This window comes from Miniopterus schreibersii (genome assembly GCF_964146895.1).
Source record: "Miniopterus schreibersii genome assembly, chromosome: 1".
In the NCBI taxonomy this organism is placed as follows: Eukaryota; Metazoa; Chordata; class Mammalia; order Chiroptera; family Miniopteridae; genus Miniopterus; species Miniopterus schreibersii.
Window position 1 is genome coordinate 94,465,339 of NC_138101.1, and position 23,378 is coordinate 94,488,716.

A 23,378-nucleotide genomic window follows, 5' to 3' on the forward strand; every position below is an offset into this window, starting at 1 on the left:
CCAAGTACCACTTAATTTGCTTTTTGTATGATAAAGGATATAGTTGTCAAACCTACTAAACTTGTGGAAAATAATTTTGAAAGTTCAAGTATGATTGTGTCTATTCTAATGGCTTTTTATTGTGACTATTTCAAACCTTTTTTTGTAAAACAAACTAAACTGCTTTAAGGTTGATGGTGAATCTGTCGGCTGTGAGTTTCTTTATCTCAGTATTCTTTCATATTTTCTGTGAGTTTATGAGATTATATTATATGACTTAATTAAATTTTGTCCATGGCACTGCCTTTATTTATCTTGAAAACTGTTTTTATTTGCCCCACATATACCCAAGGAAGGCTTTGGCTCAGGGATTTTGGGATGGTTAGGTGTGAGATTCCTGATAGGACACTGAAATCCAGAGAAGTATAATAATATTATCATTATTATTTATTTTGTTTCAATTAGTCATAATACTTCAGTATAGCATATTTATTTTGGAATATTAACTAAAGATGCTATAAATGCCAAATCTGAATGTACTCAAAATGTATTTAACCAAACTATTGCTACTTGAGGCAGTAACAGATTTTCTTTTTTAAAGTTTAAGTGGGCTCCACTGACACTTGACATATTTGGGCTAGTGATTCTGAATTTTCAGATCAATATTTGGTGCTTTTGAACTTATATAGGCATATGCCTGCATGCATTTCTTTTTCTGAGTCTTTTAGGAGGGAAAAGAAGTCCTCACAAACAAAAACACTATGCATTTTTATCAGCTTGCTCAGAGAAATAGTCTGACACAATTTATTTTCATTTTGTGTCTCTCAAGGTAAAGTACATGGTCGGGGGGTGAGAAAAGAAACAGCATATATTTTCCTGAATTGATAGACATGACATTTGTGCAAGTAGGTAGATAAAATGATTCACAAAAATGGACTAAGAAGGAAGAGAGGTGAAATGTAAAAGCTGGAATTAACGTTATCAACCCGATCTCTTATCCGAGCTCACAAGTTAAACACAGTAGTGCAATGTAAGCATTCCTCCAGGAAAGTAGAACACTATAAATATCCACAGTGTGGAAGCGATATTTGATCTATAATATACCACCATCCCAACAGTGGCAGGCTTTCTTTGGAGCCTGAATAGAGAAGTACGCATGCTGTGTAAAATGACAATAAAATAAGTATGTTGTGAATTTTCAAGTTTTGACTGACACATTTTGTTCATTATACATTTTCAAGAACTATGAAGTTGTGCCCACCACCCTGAGCAATGTCTTAAAAGAAACTATATTTTAATTCCAAACTGTAGTACAATTCTAGTTGAATGGTGCAGTTCCATTAAAATTCTAATTCTAATTGATGAAAAGGCACTATCATTTTCTATTTCAAATCACATGTTCATGTTTATTTCGACACTAACGACTTAGAAGTGTTTGAAATGCCATAAAACTCAGTTTATAGAATATTTCTAAATTGATAGGCTTACCTTTGTTTTGGCTTTATACGATTGTTTGTGTTTTTGACTGGTCAAAGAAATGCTAATGGTACAAAAACTTGAGTTCAGTTTTCATAAAAATCTATTGATTTTTTGACATATAAGTACTATTTTCACTTTTCACAGAGCATGAATAACATTTGTATTATGCATCAATCTAAGGGCAACACATTTATTCAAAGGTTATTTACCATGTTCATTTTTTAAGACATTCCTGCTGTCTCTCTGTTAAAGCACAGTGACTCCTGTTACTTTAACATTTGATTTTAAATTGTTTTATTTCAATCCAACCTGAAAAATTACATTTTAGCCATATATGCTTTAACAAATGCTCATTTTCTCTCAAATTTATATTATTCTTTTTTATGCAATATTTTATAATTAACATAAAGATCACAATTGTTATTATAAAATACATCATAATTTATCTACAGGTAACAAGAAAAATAAGTTAATATTGTGTTTTTATTAATAAAAGATTTGGTATGCCCATGGTAAAAGTAATGATAACATACAATTAATTCTTTTTTTTGGTAAGTTTCTTTATATTTATTGTTGAAAATATTACAGATGTCTCCTTTTTATCCCCATTGGATTGATCCCTTCGACCCCACATCCATCCCACCCCTAGGTTTTCCCCAAACCAATGTCTATGTCCATGGGTTATGTTATAAACAGATAAGTACTTTGATGAATCTCTACCCACCCAATTCCCCCTCCCGACCTTCCCTCTGAGATCCCTCCAGTCTGTTCCATGCTTCTATGTCTCTGGATCCACTTTGTACATCAGTTTATTTTGTTTATTATATTCCACATATAAGTGAGATTGTGTGGTATTTGTCTTTCTCTGACTGGCTTATTTTACTTAGCATAATACTTTCTAGTTCCTTCCATGCAATGCCAAAGGATAAAAGATCCTTCTTTTTTATAGCTGCATAGTATTCCATGGTGTAAATGTGCGACAGATTTTTTATCCACTCATCTACTGATGGGCACTTGGGCTGTTTCCAGATCTTAGCTATTGTAAATTGCACTGCTATGAACATAGGGGTGCATAAATTCTTTGTGATTGGTGTTTGGGGTTCCTTAGGATATATTCCTGGAAGTAGGATCACTGGGTCAAATGGCAGGTCAATTTTTAATCTTCTGAGGAAACTCCCTATTGGTTTCCATAGTGGCTGCCCCAGTCTGCATTCCCACCAGCAGTGCACTAGGGAGCCCTTTTCTCCACATCCTTGCCAGCACTTGTAGTTCCTTGATTTGTTGATGGTGGCCATTCTTACAGGTGTGAAGTGATGCCTCATTCTGGTTTTAATTTGCATCTCACTGATGAATAGCAACTTTGAAAATTTTTTCATATGTCTCTTAGCCATTTATATGTTCCCCTTGGAGAAGTGTCTATTTAAGACCTTTGCCCATTTTTAATTGGATTATTTGTCTTCCTTTTGTTAAGTTGTATGAGTTCCTTATATATTTTGGATATTAACCCTTTTTCCAATGTGTCCTTGGCAAATATGTTCTCCCATATAGTGGGCTCCCTTTTTGTTTTGTTGATGGCTTCTTTTGCTGTGCAGAAGCTTTTTATTTTGATGTAGCCTCATTTCTTTATTTTCTCCTTAGTTTTTCTTGCCCTAGGGGATGTATCAGCAAACATATTGCTACAAGAGATGTCTGAGATTTTGCTGCCTATATTTTCCTCTAGGATTTTTATAATTTCATGTCTTACATTTAAGTATTTTATCCATTTTGAATTTACTTTTGTGTATGGTGTAAGTTGGTGGTCCAGTTTCTTTTTTTTTTTTTTTTTTGCATGTACTTGTCCAGTTTTCCCAATACCATTTAGTGAAGAGACTGTCTTGACTCCATTGTATGTTCTTGCCTCCTTTATCAAATATTAATTGACCATAATAGCATGGGTCAATTTCTGGGTTCTCTGTTCTATTCCTCTGATCTATATGTCTGTTCTTGTGCCAGTACCAAGCTGGTTTGATTACAGTGGCACTGTAGTATAACTTGATGTCTGGTAATGTGATCCTTCCAACTTTGTTCTTTCTCATGATTGCAGTGGCGATTCGAGGTGTGTTTTGGTTCCATATAAATTTTTGAAGTCTGTTCTAGATCTGTGAAAGATGCTGTTTGTATTTTAATAGGGATTGCATTGAATTTATAGATTGCTTTGGGTAGTCTGAACATTTTAGCAATGTTAATTCTTCCAGTCCATGAACACAGTATATTTTCCCATTTGTTTTTATCTTCCTCTACTTCTGTTTTCAGTGTCCTGTAGTTTTCTGAGTAAAGGTCTTTTACATTTTTGGTTAAGTTTATTACTAGGTATCTTATTTTTTTGTTGCAATGGTAAATGGTATTGCTTTTTAGTTTCTCTTTCTGAGAGTTCATTATTGGTGTATAAAAATGCCTTTCATTTCTGGGTGTTAATTTTGTATCCTACTACCTTGCTGAATTCATTTATTAAATCTAGGAGATTTTTGGTGGAGTCCTTAAGATTTTTTATGTATAATGTCAAGTCATCTGCAAATAATGAGAGTTTTATTTCCTCCTTTCAAATTTGGATGCCTTTTACGTTTTCTTCATGTCTGTTCACTGTGGCTAGGACTTCCAGTACTATGTTGAATAAGAGTGGTGAAAATGCACACCCCTGTCTTGTTCCTGTTCTTAGGAGAAATGGTTTTAGTGTTTGCCCATTGAGTATGATGTTGGCTGTAGGTTTGTCATATATGGCCTTTATTAAGTTCAGGTATGATCCCTCTATTCCCACTTTGCTGAGAATTTTTATCAAAAATGAGTGTTGGATTTTATCAAATGTTTTTTCTTCATCTATTGATATGATCATGTGATTTTTGTCTTTCAATTTGTTTATGTTACATATCACATTTATTGATTTGTGAATATTGTACCAGCCTTGCATCCCTGGAATAAATCCCACTTGGTCAGGGTATATGATCTTTGTAATATATTGCTGGATCCGATTTGCTAATATTTTGTTGAGGATTTTAACATCTGTGTTCATCAGGGATGTTGGCATGTAATTCTCTTTCTTTGTAGTGTCTTTATCTGGTTTTGGAATTAAGCTAATGCTGGCCTCATAGAAAGAGTTTGGAATTAGGCTAATGCTGGCCTCATAAAAAGAGTTTGGAAGTGTTCCTTCCTCTTGGATTTTTTAAAATAGTTTGAGGAGGATAGGTGTTCATTCTTCTTTGTTTGGTACATCTCCAAAGTGAAGCCATCCAAGCCAGGGTTTCTGTCTGCTGGGAGGCCTTTGATTGCTGTTTCAACTTCATCAGCAGTTGTCAGCCTGTTTAGACTTTCCAACTCTTCCTGATTGAGTTTTGGAAAGTTGTATTTTTCTAGGAATTTGTCCATTTTATCCAGGTTGTCCAGCTTGATGTCATATAGCTAGTTGTTCATAGCATTGTCTTACAATCCTTTGTATTGTTGTTGGGTCAGTTGTTATCTCACCCCTTTTGTTTCTGATTTTGTTTATTTGGCTCCTCTCTCTTTGTTTCTTGATGAGCCTGGCTAAAGGTTCATCAATCTTGTTTATCTTTTCAAAGAACCAACTCTTGGTTTCATTGATTTTTTGTATTATTTTTTTTAGTCTCTATGTTATTTATTTCTGCTCTCATCTTTATTATTTCTTTCTACTTACTCTGGGCTTTTCTTGTTGTTCTCTTTCTAGGTTTTTAAGTTGTACAGATAGAGAGTCTATTAGAAGTTTTTCTTGTTTTTTGAGGTAGGCTTGTAGTGCTATGAACTTCCCTCTCAGGACTGCTTTCATTGTGTCCCATAGATTTGGAGTCGTGTGTTTATTTTTCCCCAGGAAGTTTTTTATTTCTTTCTTGATCTCTTTGGTAACCCATTCATTATTTAAAAACATGCTTTTCAGCCTCCATGTGTTTAAATGTGTTTTAGTGTTTTTATTGTAGTTGATTTCTAATTTTATGCCACTGTGGTCTGAGAAGATGCTTGATATGATTTCAGTCTTCTTGAACTTGTAGAGACTTGTTTTATGTCCTAACATGTGGTCTGTCTTTGAGAATGCCCTGTGCGCACTTTAGAAGAATGTATATTCTGCAGCTTTGGGGTAGAATATTCTGAAAATGTCAGTTAAATCCATCTATTCTAGTGTGTCATTTAGGGTCACTGTTTCCTTGTGGATTTTTTATCTGAAGACCTTTCTAGTGAAGTCAGTGGGGTGTTAAATTCCCCTAGTATGGCAGTATTGCTGTAGATCTATCCCTTAAAGTCCTCTAGAAGTTTTTTTTATAAATTTAGGTGCTCCTATATTGGGTGCATATATGTTTACCAGGGTTTTATCATCTTTTTGAATTGATTCCTTTAGTATTATGTAATGACCTCTCTGGTCTCTCATTATGATCTTCATTTTCAAGTCTATTTTGTCAGATATGAGTATTGCTACTCCAGCTTTTTTTTCATTTCCATTTATATGGAAAACTTTTTTCCATCCCTTCACCTTCATCTTGTATGAGTCTTTTGTTCTGAGGTGGGTCTCTTATAGACAGCATATATTTGGGTCATGTTTTCTTATCCATCATTCACCCTTTATCTTTTTATTGGAGCATTTAATCCATTTACCTTTAAGGTTACTATTGAAAGATACTTATCTACTGTCATTTTGTTTCTTTATGCCTATGTTTCTCATTCTCTTTATTTCTACTTCTAATTATAGTGGTCCCTTTAACATTTCCTGTAATGCTGGTTTTATAGTGATAAAGTATTTAATCTTTTTTTTATCTGGGAAGCTCTTTATCTCACCATCCATCTTGATTGATAGTCTTGCTGGAAAGAGTAGTCTTAGTTTCAAATCCTTGTTTTGCATTACCTTGAGTACTTCATGCCATTCCCTTCTGGCTTGTAGAGTTTCTGATGAAAAGTCATATGACAGGCTTTTGGGGGCTCCTTTGTAGGTAACAGATTTCTTTTCTCTAGCTTCCTTTAAGATTTTCTCTTTGTCTTGAATTCTTGGCATTTTAATTATGATGTGTCTGGGCATGAGCCTCTTTGGATTCTTCTTGCTTGGAACTCTCTGTGCCTCCTGAACTTGTATGACTTTTTCCTTCACCAGCTAAGGGAAGTTTTCTGCCATTATTTCATCAATCAGGCTCTCTAAACCCTGCTTACTTTTCACCTGCTCTGGCACTCTTATAATACAAATATTGTTACGATTCATGTTGTCTTACAGCTCCCTTAGGCTGTCTTCCTGTTTTTTAATTGTTTTTTGTTTTTGAGTCTCTGATTGAGTGATTTTTATCTACCTTATCTTCTAATTCATTGATCTAATCCTCAAGTTCCTCTAATCTGCTGTTTATTCCTTCCAATGTATTCTTTATTTCTGCTATGTCATTCTTCATTTCCAACTGGTCATTTTTCATATTTTCTATATCTTTTTTCATGCTGTTGAGTATCCTAACAGTCAGTATTCTGAAGTCTATATCTGATAGATTGCTTATCTCCATTTCATTTAGCTCTTTTCTGGAGACTTCTCTTATTCTTTCATTTGGGGCTTGTTTGGTCTCCCCATTTTAGCTACTTTTTTGTTTGTTTGTTTTTTTAATGTATCTTTATTGATTTCAGAGAGTAATGGAAAGGAGAGAGAGAAAGATAGAAACAATGATGAGAGAGTCATCATTGACAGGCACACCCTGGCCTAGGGGTCAAGCCTGCAACCTGGGTATGTGCCCTGACCAGGAATCGAACCTTGATCTCCTGGAACCTAGGTAGATGTTCAACCCCTGAGCCACGTCTGGCTGGGCTGGGTTTGTTTTTAGTGTTTGGTAGATCTGCGAGGCCTCTAAGTCTTTTTGGAGGGTCTCTGGTACAGGCCAATGTCAGACACAGTCTGTGATTGAGCCTGAGTACCCTGTTTGGAGCTATCAACAACCCAAGGCTTGAGGCCTCCACTGCTGGGGCTGGGTGCATATGGACAGGACCATTATGTACATCAAAGTCTGCTTTTGTAAGCCCGGGTCCCTAAGCAGATAGGGCAAATATTCAAAGCACCCTGAGGTCTGCCTCTGCCTGCAGGCTGGTTAATCTGATTCTATTAATGAGCCTCAGGCTGTAGAAGCTCCATAGGGTGGGATGGTTGGTTGTTATCAGTCTCTTAACAAGCCTCAGGCTGTAGAAACTCCTCTGCGCAGTGGCAGAGGCTTTCCAGCAGGGTGGGGCAATTGCCTCTCCCCTCAGGCACATGCTGAAAATTCGAGGCCTGAGAAAGGTGTCTTCCACATACTAGGGGAATTACTCGGCACAGGAATCCAGACAGGCATCCCCTGGTCTCACTCTCCAGGGCCCACAACCCCAAACTCTCCCCAGGCAGCTCCAGTCTACTCCCTTCCCCCTCTATAGGAGTCCAAGTTGAGTGGCTACACATCAAATGTGCTTTGGCTCTTTAGGAGGGTGCCTGCAATTCCAGCTGCCTCTCCCTGGCAGACAGAAACCCAGCTGCTTTTCACAGCAAGATGTTATGTGGGCACCTTTCTCAGTTCTGGTGCTCTTGACTGGGAAGCCCAGACTGTGGTTTAGGCCCCAGATTACTCAGTGGGAACTCCCAAACCTGACATATCCCTTTAGACCTTCAGCTGCTGTCTGTGGGAGCCCAGCCAGCCCTCTCACATCTGCACTTCCTACCAGTCTCTGTGCAGTCTCCATTTTTCCTCCTTGGTTATGAGGGTGCTCTTCAGCTAGTCTTCAGTTGGTGTTCAGGATGGTTTTTATATGTTTTAGTTGTAAATCCAGACTGGTCCCAGGAGAGAGTCAATGTAGCTGCCACTCAGTCCACTGCCATCTTGGATCTTAATGCCAAAGATCTGTGAGAACAACTGTTCCCATTTGGTGAATGCATTTTCATGTTTGTATACTATCTCTTATCCAGTCTGAGAATATAAGTTCCATGAAAATCAGGAATCAGGTATAGATGATTTGAAAGGCTCAGAAAAAATGCTAGAACAAGAGGATATAAACTGGAAAGGAGAGTAGATTTTAAAAGATCTTCAGATCCAGAGACATGGAAGCATGCAACAGACTGAAGAATCTCAGAAGGAAGGGGGAAAGGATGAGGGGGGAAGAGATTAACCAAAGAACTTATATGCATAACCCATGGACACAGACAATAGTGTGGTGAAAGCCTGTGGAAGGGGCAAGAGAGGAATGGAGGGTGTCAATGGGGAAAATAAAGGGAGATAGTTGTCATACTTTCAACAATAAAGATAAATTAAAAAAAAAAAAAAGTTCTTCAAACAGCAAATAGTAGTCACAAGGAAAAAAAAGAAAGATTAACCTCTCTTTGTCCCTATGTCCATACTTTCTTGCATTGTTTACTCTAAATGTAATATCATCCCCCCACATCTGTGTAAGTCCAAATTGTCCTAAAATTTCAAAGCTCAAATACAATTTACTGAGTGATTCTTTCCAGGATGCCCAATACTACAGTAGTTTCTTTTACATTTAAACACCTGAAACATTTTGTATCTACTTTTTAAACACTATTTTGCAATTATTCACCATGCATTTACTTTTCAGTGCACATGAATATTGCCCCTACTCTGTTATGAACCCCACTGAAAGGTAGTTCTCTAATTTATACTTCCACTCCCCTACTGTCTCTAATGTGACAATTGCCATATTATGAACTCATGATTGGCAAGTTTATATAATGGACAGGGAATACACATATTTATTGGAGAAATAATTTATGTTCCATGCTTTCCAAATCTGATTCAGTATGCATTAACATTTTCAAAATAAATATGAAAAACTGTAGCACAAAGAAAATATTTACAATATAATGTTTTTGCAGAATTTAACCATATATATACACTATGATTTTACTTACATAAAATATATACGTATGTATTATACAATCTGAAAAAGTACGGAACATGAAAAAATGAAAACAATTGTCTAGGATTTGAAAGTATAAGTGATTATTTTCTTTCAGAATCTCTAATGTTGTCAGAGTGGAATTTTTTTAGTGTTGTTTTTATAAAAAAATTTAAAGAGGATGTGCAATAGTGACATCCTAGAGAAGTCAAAGTTGATAAAGGCAGAGAAAAGATCACTAAAGGTCTTGCTTATGAAAAAGTAATAATTTGTGTTCCTCTAAGTAAAAATAAGTATAGGAAGGAAACCAGGTTAGGAGTATTAAGGGATGACATTGGGGTGAGGAAACAAGGTTTATAGTACTTTTTCTAGAAATGACAGTGAAATGAATAAGACGAATAGAATGGTAGCTAGAAGAGACATCAGAGTCAAGGTATCAGTGGCAATGCTTTCTTTTTTAATTTTTATATTTTTTATTTTTATTGAATTTATTGGGGTGACACTGGTTAACAAAATTATACAGATTTCAGGTGCACAATTCTACAACACATTACCTGTACACTGTATTGTGTTTTTATAACCCCAAATTAAGTTTCTGTCCATTACCATACTCTCCCATACTCTCTTCCACCTCCACTCACTCCCTTTCCCCCAGCAATCACAACACTGTTGTTCATGCCCATGAATATTTTTCTCCTTTTTTCTTTCATTTTTTTGTTCAACGCCCTCCCCACTCCATCTGGCAGCTGCATTAACAGTTAATTTTGTTTCTCTGCTCAGGTGATCATATATTTTTTTAAATTTAAGGTTTATTTGAAAAAGGAGAAATTACAGTACATTTACATATTATACAACTAAAATGATATGCAATTAACATGTATTATTTTTTCATTCTTACTTTGTTTTATTTGTTTGCCTTTTAAAATTTCTTTCTAATTTTATCTTGTTTTTGAGTTAAGTACATCTGCTCTTCTTGGCCACTGTCTAAACTTTGTAAAAGAACAATCTCTCATCAAGTTTGGCCATAATTTATCAAAAATTTTACATTTAGTAAAATGACAGTTCCAAGAATGCCAACGTAGTTTAAATATTTTAATACTAAAGGCAGTGTTATTATTAGTATTAATCAGCACAAACAAGATGCTGGTAATTTTGAGAGTGACATCTGTAAAATATCTATACAGATATTTAGATAGATATAGATATGTGCTGTGCAGGGTGGGGCAAAAGTAGGTTTACAGTTGTGAGTGCATGAAATACAATTTATTCTTGTATAATTATTTAATAATTCTATTATTTTCCATATGAACAACTGTAAACCTACTTGGCCTGACACTGTTTTTAAGTAGATAGATGTATATACAGAGATATAAATTTACATTTATCGCTCTATAGGTATAAATAGATATGGATACAGATGTCATTGTTTTCTAATATACAACATGATAACAACATGGTAGGCATTTTCTTTTCCTTTTACATATCATCATTAAAGACTTTAACCTACTTGGTTAGAATTACTAAGAGAATAAATGCAGAACCAACATCAAACTCTGGTTTGTGGTTCCAAAACTCTTGCTTGTGACCTGCTTCCTCTGGATGCTCATCTCCCAGGAAGATAAGCTATGTCTACTTTGTGGACACCACCCATATTTTCTTCCTGTCTCAGGATCCTAGGTATAGGATTTCATCAGTATCTATTAATTTTCTTATTGTCATCTGGTAAGCTGTCAAATGATGTGTAGGTGGTGAAAGATATAGTAAATCAGTTAGGAAATGGCAAATGTATGTGTATGTGTGGGCAAGCATATGAACACACACACATGCACATTAATGGTGGCAATATGGATTCAGTTGCTATAGAAGTTGGCAAACAGGACCAAAATGACAATATTTAAAAATCTAAGATTTATTGCACAAAAATGATGCCATATAGCAAAGAGTATTATTATACTCTTATTATTATTATAGTATTATTATTAGAGAAATAATAATACTAATAATATTCAAAGGCTGCCTCACAGCAGCGATTCAAACTATCTGGTTGCAATCTCCCATCATCCTTCCTCTGCAGGGCATCATGATGTGCTTTCTCTTTTGGGTCAGAAATCACTAGCTTGTGCATGGAACACTATGGGATCAGGTAACCCACAATAGAATATAGACCCAAACTTATATCCTGTAGGTTACATAAGCTTAATTTTACTATATAAGCCACCCCAATGGCAGAGCCCTCTTGTGGGTCTCACAGAGACCAACTGCAAAACATTAATCTCCGTTCTCAATAAACTATGCTGATAACCTTAGACTGGTCTGTGTACCAATGGTTGTAAGGCAACACTATTAATCAACAAGTTTATGCCTTGACTAGGGATTAGTGTCACACAGGTACATCCCTTATTTCAGTAAAATGGTTCAGAACAATTCCAGACTTGCTAGAATTATTGCTTGTGGCACATTGTATATCTTAATAATATACATTTTTAACTGATACTGTGAAGCAAACCTGAGTGTGTAAAACTATCTTTCTGACAGACACTAGCCTCCCTGTCTGCTTCAGTCCCTAAGACTGACATACCAAGTAATCATAAAATTCATACATGTGATTTCTCATTTTAATTTATATGTGACTATTTTAAATAGAAATTGTCTAGTCTCCAAATTTTTGTCAACAATTCCTTTTCTTTTATTTTTATATGGAATGTTAATTGGGACTCCATTATATACAATAGAGTAAAATATAAACTTATTTAGAGAAAAGGTAAAGGAATTTTCTATCTCTACTTGCTCCACATCTTCATCTCTTAAAGATCCCTGAATATCAGTAAGCAAATCCTAAGGCTCCATGAGCCACAGCTTGAAAATCGCTGCTCTAAGCAAATCCTAGTGTAGAATGTGAAACTGAGACAAACACATGGAGGTGAAACTTTATTTGCAATGAAGTATTGCTTGTTGCTTACAATGATAAGAACCAGGTTTTCTAGCTTGTCTCCAGGTGTTCTTCTCAAATGGAAGTATCAATAGCTGTCCAACTGACATGTAGATAATATTTTCTTAGAAAGAGTAATAATCATCTATAGATCAAAGTTAATAGGGAATTACCTTTTAAGAACATTAACTTAAGCAGATTAAATATGCTCCCATAAATTTATGTGATGTGGTAATTTGCTAATATTCTCTTTATCGGGTTAAAAATAAATATATATTTAACTTGTGGAGAAGTGTCATAAACTTAGGTAATTTATATCTATATACTTACTACCATCTTTTATTGATTTTTATATCTATGTGTCAGTCTCATTTTATTACCTCAGCTAAATGCTTCTTAACATTGTGTCTATTTCACTGGCTCTTTTTATTTCATATGGATCACATGAAATAATGGTGTTATTTTATAGTGGATGATATCTTAGTTTCATGAAATACATATATTTAGAAGGAGTTTCCAATGTTAGTTAGGTCAGCATGTTAATTGTTCTTGAGACTGAATCACAGGTTTAACTTTACATGAAAATTCACTTTTCTTCACTCAGAAAATAATGTTCCCTGTGTTTTTTTGTTGTACCTAATCTCTATCAATTTTAATACTATGATAAAGTTATTGTTCTTAATTACCTGGTTTCCCTCTCAGTAGACACTAAAAGGGGTGTGCATTTTATTCTAGCACAAACCACATTAATCAACCTACACCTATAACATGCTGCCAGAATTGTACAGCCCTGACTGGATGGCCAAAATTCCCATTGAAATCAGCCTTGGCCAAGTGACTTGGTAGGAAAACAGAATGTGAATAGAAATTACATATTTTTAAGTGCTATTGCCTTCTTTTACCATTCATTTTCTTCCCTCTGGAACAATAAGTAATGATCCATCTGAGGGTGGCTCCTTCATTCTGTGTTTGAGAATAGACTTTTGAAACATTGGCAATTGACTCATAACAAACATAACACATGAACAAGAAATAGCCTTATGTGTAATTCACTGAGATTTGGGGGTTGCTTGATTCTAGAAAAAAAATTATTTTTTTAAATTAAATCTATTGGGATGACATTGGTTAATAACATTATATAGATTTCAAGTGTAAATTTCTATGATACATCATCTGTATGTTACATTGTGTGCCCACTACCCAAAGTCAAATCTTTCATAACCATATATTTGACCTCCTTTATTCTTTATGAGCCTCCCAACTCCCTTCCCTCTGGTAACCACCACACTTTTTTTCTTGTTTGTTCATTTGTTACTTTCAGTTTTATATCCCAGATATGATGAAATCATATGGTTCATTCAGACTTTTTCTGTCTGGCTTATTTCACTTAGCATGATATTCTCAAGATCCATCCATACAGTAGCAAATAATATTATTTCATCTTTTCTTATGGCTGAGTAGTAATTTAAAAAAATTGTCTAATATTGATATATTTAGTGAATGTCTATTTTTTGCCTACCACTCCCCAGGCATTTTTAGGATGCTGAAATAGAGTTGTTAGCATGTCTGGAATCCCGGGTACCCTTTCATGGAGCTTAAATTCTTGAGGGAGAAACAAACAATAACAGATAAACAAATAAAAGAAAGGATAATTTTGGATAGTGGCAAGTACTATGGATAATACATAACAAAGGGTCTTTGGAACTGGATAGTTGTAGGACTTGAATATGATGATTAGAAAGGCATGTCTAAGGGACATGAATTTTGAGCTAAAATATGAGCAAGAAGAAAATAATAACATGAAGATTTGAAGCACAAGTTTCTAGGCAGGGCTTGGAGAAAATTCAAAGACTAGAAAGCAAGAACAGGACATATTAGAACAGAAACAAAATCATTAGGCATAGCATGTAGTGAGCTAGGAAGCAATGGTAGAAGATATATTTGGAGGGATAGCAGAGGCCAAGTAACATTAGACCTTGTTGGGCTTATGAAGGAGTGTGCAGTCTATTCTTCTGTGATTCCACAGTAATCAGTCCACAACTGTAACATGCTTTCAATACACAAAACATCAGTGATATCATTGACACAATACATTCTGATATCATTAATTTTATTTCATGGAGTTATTGTTTCCTGACCTGCTTTTATCTCTTAATTTTATTGCAACTTTTGGTCTTTATACCTTATGCTATGCCAATCATATTGACTAGGCGATTCCTCCTATACTGAGAACTATTCAAGAAAAAAGAAAAAGGAGCCCAGCCGGATGTGGCTCAGTGGTTGAGCCACATTAACCCTTCTGACAATATTTTTTGTCATTTAACACTCCAATTTAATTTAATCCCACTTCCAGGGACCTTCTCACTAACCTCCACAGCTAGCTAGCATGCTTGATGAGCTTGCCCTTATCTTCTAAGAATGACGTACAAAAGCTCTCCTTTTTTCTCTCTCTCTCTTTTTAAACTATATCTTTATTAATTACAGAGAGAGGAAAGGAGAAGGAGAGAGAGAGACAGAAACATCAATGACGAGAGAGTCACCATCCCCCGCCTCCTGCACGCCCCCGACTGGGGATCGAGCCGGCAACCCGGGCATGTGCCCTGAAGGGGAATCAAACCCCGATCACCTGGATCCTAGGTCGAGGCTCAACCACTGAGCCACATCCGGCTGGGCTCCTTTTTTCTTTTTTCTTGAATAGTTCTCAGTCAACCTCATGGTTTTACTCAGAAAGGCATTCTCTCTTTAGATGGCGGAGAATCAGCCTCTAAGTTAGTTTTAAAATCAGTTATTTTAAAAAAAAATAACTAGTAGGCATCAATCTTGTCTTCTGCATATGGTTAACATAAATTTAAAGTATTTTATCTCTAGCACTTTCCTGAAAACGAAAAATCAATTTTCTGTTAGTTTTGGGTATAAAAATAGCTAAAACTAAGATAACAGTTACCTAATTAATTGCAAAAGGTTAAGAAAAATCATGTTCTCAAAATTACCTGGATTTGGTGTAAAAAAATATTGTGTCTTAATGTGTTACCTTTGGCAATTTAGTTAAATTTTTAAGTCCCAATTTCCCCTGTATATGTAATTTTGACCTTCCAATATTTATGTCATTCAAGAATACATGTACTAGAAACTAAAAATGCAAGGCCAGATAATATTTATGTGGAGAAGTAAGATTAGACTAGAGAATTATTTTAAAATTGAAGGTATATGTAATTGAATTTGACACATTTTGTTCATTATATATATTAATAAGATAAGAGATGCAGGTGAAAACTCAGCACAATGCCTGAGTTATTATTGTTATTGTTGTTAAACAGTAATATTGCATCTTTCTCTTTCTATTCTAGAATATTTTTTATTGTGCTGAATATCTCAATTTGAGAATTCATCACATTGTATTTTATATCTCATGTAAAGATTTAAGTAAGGGTTAAATTGATAGTGAATTTTAAAAATATTTTGGCTATGAAAACATATATTTGTTAACAGGTCTAGTATGTTTGGCCAAATGTTCTTAAATACACTTTCAAAAAAAAAAAAAAATTCAACTAATTTGGTGTAAAATTGGACAGAAATTTTCATCTAGTCCCTGGTGCTAATGAAGCACAAGGCCTATTCCTCTGGCTAGATCCCTCCTGCCAGCAGGAAATATAGCACAGCCTGTGGATACTCCCAAATTAGAATTTCCAAGGTCTGGCAGGAAATGTTCAGTATCTGGCAACTGAGGCTTTCAGAATTTGGTTCTACATCTTTTCAGTTTAATTTTCAATATTCGAAAAAATCAAATGTGTTTTATTCATATATTTCTATTTACCTTAAACATTTATTTTACCTGAAATAAATCTTATCATATGTAATGATATTTTTGTGTGTGAGATAAATACATTTTCTGAAGTTTATAACGAAATATTATACTTGGGACATGGAAGAATCTGTACAAAACCCAAACATATTGGCAGTTTGAGTCTGACTCAGAAAAGCAAATTTATGGAAGATGAGTTCGATTCTATTAGGATAAAAGAAGAACTGGTACTATCTATAAAAACATGTGTACCAGGTACTCCCTCTTGAAGGAGATAAGGATGGTAATTAGTTCTTGGAGGAAAAGGATTGTTGTAAGCAGGTATAACACTAAAATGCTACTACTTTTGAAGCTTATAGGCAACCCAAGGCTTTTTTAGATTGCTGGTTCTTGTGGCTTGGGGGTGGAGTCAGTTAATATATTATCTTATATATGCCTTATTGGGTGAATAGGTCCAAAGGTGGATATGAGGAGGAGGCTCAGAGTTCCAAAAAAAAAAGGATAATTGTGTAGAATGGGCCACTTTGGGAGCAGCAATGCCTTTCTGTGAAGGAAAGAAGCAAGCACAGGGCAGGCTCATGATGTGAAAAGCAGGGAACTCTATAACATAACCTTCCTCTCCTCAAACTCCAGACCTCTGCCATGATTCATCGTTGGTTAAACCCAACAAGAAGTCAAGGGTCATGCAAGCTCTTGGAAGTGATCCATATAGGTCAGGTAACCTGGCAGAGGACAGGATAGGGCAAGGTGGCTCTGGAAAAACACAAAATAAATTTAACACATTTATCCTAAACTATGTAAATACCTATTCTGAGTTGTTTGGTAATGACAATATGTCTGCAATAATGTTTTGTTATGTGAAATGATTTGTAGTTAATGCAGTGGTGCTGTCATTTGTATTTATGTTTAAATGCACATCTCTATGTCAATACATTTTGAGTGCATGTGACCATATGTGAAAAAGAAAATTCTAAAAAAGAAAAACAACCCTTGGCTCTCACTGTTGACACTACTTTCTCATTGTACCATCACATAGTTTTCCACACTTCTCATAATCTTTGGTTAAACTTTTCTTAATAAGTTTTCATCCTTCGGTAAATTTTAAATTTCACACCCCTTCTAATTATTTTAAATTTCCACATTTATACATATAGGTAATAAAAATATATGGTATATATATTATGCATTGATTTTGTTTCTGATCTATACAAATATATATAAATACAAATGAGTACATATTATCTATGTAACTGCTTTGACATTCTTATTTATTTAATGTAAATGTCACCTGATAAATTGCTAATTATTTCCAATGACATTTAACTTTTGTTGAATAGTTTTTAGATTAGTAAAAACACACTTCAATTTGTTTGTTTTTTAGGTTCATTGGAAGAGTGCACAATTAATTTTTAACATAGGTCTTATTTAGATAATTATTCCTTTCTTCTGTTTGCACTGTTCACAGAATGCTTAACATAATTTACCAAATCCAAATTCACCTCATTTCATTTAAAATGTTAATAGTCTTCTTTCCATTTCAACCAAAACAGGAACCTAGGGGACTTTGGCTTTAACACCAGTAAGCATAAGTAATTTTTCAATTGCTCCAAACTGAGAACTGGTATTTTTGTTAGATCATTGTTACCTGCTCCTGGCTTTTTCACTTAGCTGTAAGATGTAGCTTCACCAGGGAATGGACAATGATTTTTTAAAATTCAAGCATGGTGTAAATTCAGCTATTTTTAACTCTTATCAAGTCCCAAAATTTAGGTGCTTAAGTTGTCAAACAAACAAAAGAAATTGTAAAGGAAGATTACAACTATCTCTGGTATAGATATATTCATGCTTTTCTAAGTTACACATTTTCACTCTAAGTGTATATCTAATTTTTTCAATGGGTTAGAATGTTTTTTAAAGTAATGATTGTTTAGGAGGGAGATATTTATAGACAACTAAATTTAAACAAAAATAATGAAAACCTTATGAAGTGATGGCATATTTGTTTGATCAATCCTGGGGTATTACTGGGAAACTCATATGTCTTTTAGACTTTAGAGACCATTTAGAGGTAAGCATATCATAACCATTTAAATAATTTCCACTTTATTTATTTTATAGGCATTGATCCTTCAGTGAATTAACCTTGGATTGCGTTCAGATTTCTTACAAAAAAATTCTGAAAGTAGTTTTGAAATACGATATCACCAGGTAGTACTCTATGTGCATTGTGAATTTTTGAACTTCACTTTAAAAACAACTATAAATAATGATGGAAGCAATGCATATGTCAGGGTAGGGGGTATATGTGATATATGTAAACTTCTCTTTCAATATTGCTTTGAACTTAACACTGTTCTAAAAAATATCTTTAATTTCAAAACAACAATTACAGTTAAAAATTAAAAATATATGGTTACCATAAAGATTACAGGCTTTCTCTCATTGGGCTAGACAGGAACTGGAGCAGACAGTTGAAACCCAGGCTGTATAGCCTTGAGTCTGCTGTGCTCTGGTTCTAAATATGGACAAATGGATGGGAGCCTGACTCTTGGAATAGTATAACACCTGACAAAGAACTAAATACATGGTAATACGCAATAAATTAAGTGTTGTCCCAATTAAAATGATAACAAATTTGTTTTGGAAACTTACAAAATAACAGAGAAAAATAAACGTATTTGGCTACCACTATCAGAAAGTAAAACATATTATGAATCTGTGATACTTATAATTATCAAATTTTGGAGATGAGATAATATTAAATATAAATTAAATGCATAAAATTCTAAAAATAGGCATACATTCAAGGCTTCAGTTTATGATAAAGACTGAGAGTAAAAGAGGGCATATATAGTGTTGTTTATGCTGTGGACACAAGTTGGGCAACTTCCTAGCACCATTCCCACAGGGGTGGATGAAAGTAGTTTTACAGTCATTCATAAGTTAAATAATACAATAATTAATAAGTAATACTCTGTGTTTCACATACAACTGTAAGCCTACTTTGGCCACCCCTGTATACATAAATGTATCTCCTAACTTATATTTATACCAAAATAAATTCTATAAAATTAAATATTTGAGGAAAAAGCCATAACATTTCACAAAGGATGAATACATGTTTAGAAAATGAAAAATCATTTCTAAGCTAGACATATAATCCAGAAGATAAAGAAATTTCTTGATAAATCTGACTACATATTTAACATTTTTAATGGGAATAAATAACAAAATATGAGTTAAAAAGCAAACAGCAATATTGAGTAAAAATATTTGCAATACATATGACAGAAAGAGATTTTTATTCCTTTAATATTACATGAAAAAATTTAAACCAAGCAATTGAAAGAGATAAATTGCACATTACAAAATGGACATAGGAATTGAAAATGCAATTTATAAAAAAGACTAGCTAATCACACATGACTACATGAAATATTGTAAAACATATATGTTACATAACACATATATATGTAATATTTTTTAAAGATGTGTACTTCTGGGTACCCAGCATAAAAAATAGAAGAGAAATATATTTGAATAATTCTGTGTCCTTTTTTGTTTCTTTTATCTTTATTAATACCTTTTTATATTGAGTTTAAAATAATTTGCAAGTAAGTTACTTGAACTAATGAGAATTTAGTAAGATTAGAAGGATATACATTAAATACATAAAAATAAAAATATAGATCTAGGCACTATTAATGAACACCTGGAAATTAATATAAAAACAATGTTTTATAGTACAAGGTATTAGTGTCATGCATAATAATTAGTATAATGCATCCTAAGGTATACTTTACATTATAACTATTGTAGTATTATTAGTATAATAAGGCATTAGTATAAGGTATAGTATATATGTTAATGTTTAATTCTAACTAAATATGTGTAAGTTTTCTAGGCTGAAATTGCATATATATGTTCATATATATTAAATTTTAAAAGACTTGTATAAATGGAAAGATTTTTACAACTTAATAGTAACATGATAAAGAAGATTTAAAAATTGGCAATGTTATTGAACCAGCATTCAAATAATGAAAAAGAAGTACATGTGGTAAGCATATGAAAAGAGCTGTCAAAGGGGAATTCAAGCATGCACACAATACAACACCTTTATATATCTATTAGAATTACTAAAATTAAAATAGTAGACATACACATACTAGAATCCTTTACTTGTTTGATGTTTTTTTCCACACCACATCTTGTTATACAGCCACTCTACTTAGCCAGCTGCATATGTTACCTCTGAAATTTCACCTAAAATTTGCACCGCTGATATATTTCACATTAGAGGTTTTGTCACTATGGAAAATCTGTAATAAAATATTAATATCGAATGTATCAGTTAAAACACTCATAAGGTTTAATCACCTGTTTTTATTTCACATATTCATCAATTTATTTAATCTGTCGAGTCCACTGTATTCCAGCATTAAGGATACATCACTGACTACAACAGACAGAATTAGCCTGGTTATATTGAGTTTCCCATTAAGTCAGGTGAGAAAGACAATTAAGAAGAAACAAAGGAAGTTAAAGTGTATGACACATAGTGGTAACTGTTGGAGGAAAAATAAAGCATGAACAGGTCAAAAAGAGTGGAAGAATGTTGCAATCCTGTTAGAGGTTTACAGAAACCTCGCTGAAGATGCAGAATTTGAATGATACCCATAAGGAGAGGACATCAGCGCAGACATCTGACGTTCCAGACAGAACTCCCTACCACTGAAAAATGTCAATGACAAGGTTGGTTTAGATCTAATAAAATTTGTGATTGTTTAAATGTAGAAATATAGAAATTGAATACTTGATTTTAACAACATTAATGTAATTCACTGTGTGTGTGTGGTGTACTCATATTGCAGATTGTGGATACTCTTTCTTCAACTACCATCTCATCCTACAAGTTTAGACTGTTAATTACTTCAGTAGATTAACCTACTTTCATTTTAACATGATAATCATGATAATAATTATTAATATGAATTTATTCTGAGGGCAATCAGAGCAACACCCCATGTGGGATGTTTAAATTGTCTCATTTGTAAGTTTAAGTAGATGGTAAAAATGGCCAACTATTCCATTAAACTGCTATAACCTAAGGCAAGCTGTTCTGAGAAAATCACTGAGTGGAAATTAACTACCAAAATAAAGGTGAAGACCCCTTAGTTACATTTCACTGGATACACATGAATACATCTTCTTCAGAATTAAGACTAACTTCTGTGACTGCTTAGCCAAGAAGAAGCTATAGAACTCTATGATATTCAACTTATAATCACAGAAGCAGTAAATGTATGTGTGTCACTTCATTATGTTTGCTGTGTGACACATATATTATAAACTATTATATATGTAGTTTATTTATTTATTTTTTAAATATATCTTTATTGATTTCAGAGAGAGGAAAGGAGAGGGAGAGAGATCGATAGAAACATCAATGATGAGAGAGTCATTGATCGAGCCCGCAACCCGGGCATGTGCCCTGACAGGGAATTGAACCCTGATCGCCTGGATCCTAGGTCGACGCTCAACTGCTGAGCCACGCCCGGCCGGGATATATGTATAGTTTAGAAATGGGCTTTGTTGTAAATTTTTGAGCATTTATTTTACAAATTTTATGTATTATGATTTACCATGAACTTTTTATGATAAAAATTCCTCAGATTTTTTGTCTTAGCTTGTTAAATATTTTAATTATTCTATTTTTAATATATTTCAAATAGTATAATCTCAATAGGATTTCCAGTTTTTACACATTGTAATGTTTTATAGTAGCAAAGTGAAACTAAACATCAACTCAGATACATTAACCTACATGATATTTGTTATGTATTAACCTTTCAATCCTGAGTTAAGTGTTTACAAGCACCAGGATAACAAACAAAGCTACTCTCTGCATCAGACCCTGACTGTGGTGGAGCGCTAAGCTTAGTGAATGCTTTCTTTTCATTTTTAGGCCTTTTGTTTGGGTTATGATAATCACCGAAAAAGTGGTGCTGTTACCTAATAGTAGTAGCGGTAGCAGTAGTGACAGTAGTGGTAATAATAGTAGGTGTTTTGGTTCCTCTGAGGCTTCTGTTAGAAAGCAGGAGATTCCAGCTGGGCTTTCCTACCTTTTTAGGTACTAGAAAAAGCTCACTTGAAATGCAACCTGAAAATAACAACAATATTTAACTTGAATTATAGAGACATTTGTTTCAATATTTTATGTAATTTCTTTCATTTTGATAAAGTCTAAAATCCTTTCAACTTTGGAGGCATATGTATGATCAAAGACAAGCTAAAAATTCAGATATGCTTTTCCCCACCCCCCTTTTTTAAGAGTATATAGTGCTAAATCAACAAAAAATGAGTAGGAAGATGAATAAGTCAAATAGAACATAATTTTCTTAAGATTTTAAGAGGAGTATACAGGTAGTAAAAAATCAATAATATAACTATTCTAAAATCAGTAGAGATTAAAAAAGGGGAGGGAAGATGGAGAGGGAAGAAAGGAGGCAAACATGCAAGAAATAAATGACTATGGTCTAACTTTAGAGATAAAATTACTTTGAAGTGTGTTTATCCTTTTAATAAGTAATATGTTCACCTGATACAAAATTTAAAAATCATAAGAGTATAAAATTAAGCTTCCCTCCCCCACCCCAAGCCACTCAATTTCCATACATGATGGCCACCTAAGGTTTCCCACTTTCAGAAATACCTTGCACCTGAACAAAGATACTCACATATATTATATTTTAATTTTCTTATACAAAATGTAGCATGTTCTGCATATTATAATTTGTTTTACAATTAATATCATATCTTATAAATCATTCCATTTCAATACAAAATTATAATTTTTAATTGAAAATTATTTCACAGAGTGAGTATATTATAATAACTAATTTTCTATTGTTGAAATTTGTTTCAGTTTTTTGCTATTACAAGTAATGTTGCAATGAATATCTTTGAAAATAAGCAAGTGCATACACATGTAAGTACATCTGTATGTTAAATCCTCAGGAGTAGATTTGATGGGTCAATATATGAATGAGGATAGATTGTTAAATTAGCCTCCACCAGGAATTTTGCCAACTTACTGTTTGACTAGAAATATATGAAAATGCATATTTCTCAACATTCTTCTATACAATGTTTTTATAAATTATTTACAAATCTATTCCCATTTGAAAGATAAAACTTTCTACCTCAATAGGTTGTAATTTGCCTTTCTAGTATTGCTAGTGAGAATTATCAGCCTTCCATAGGTTTAAAAGTATTTACACAATGGCATACTGTGCACCGAACAAAAGA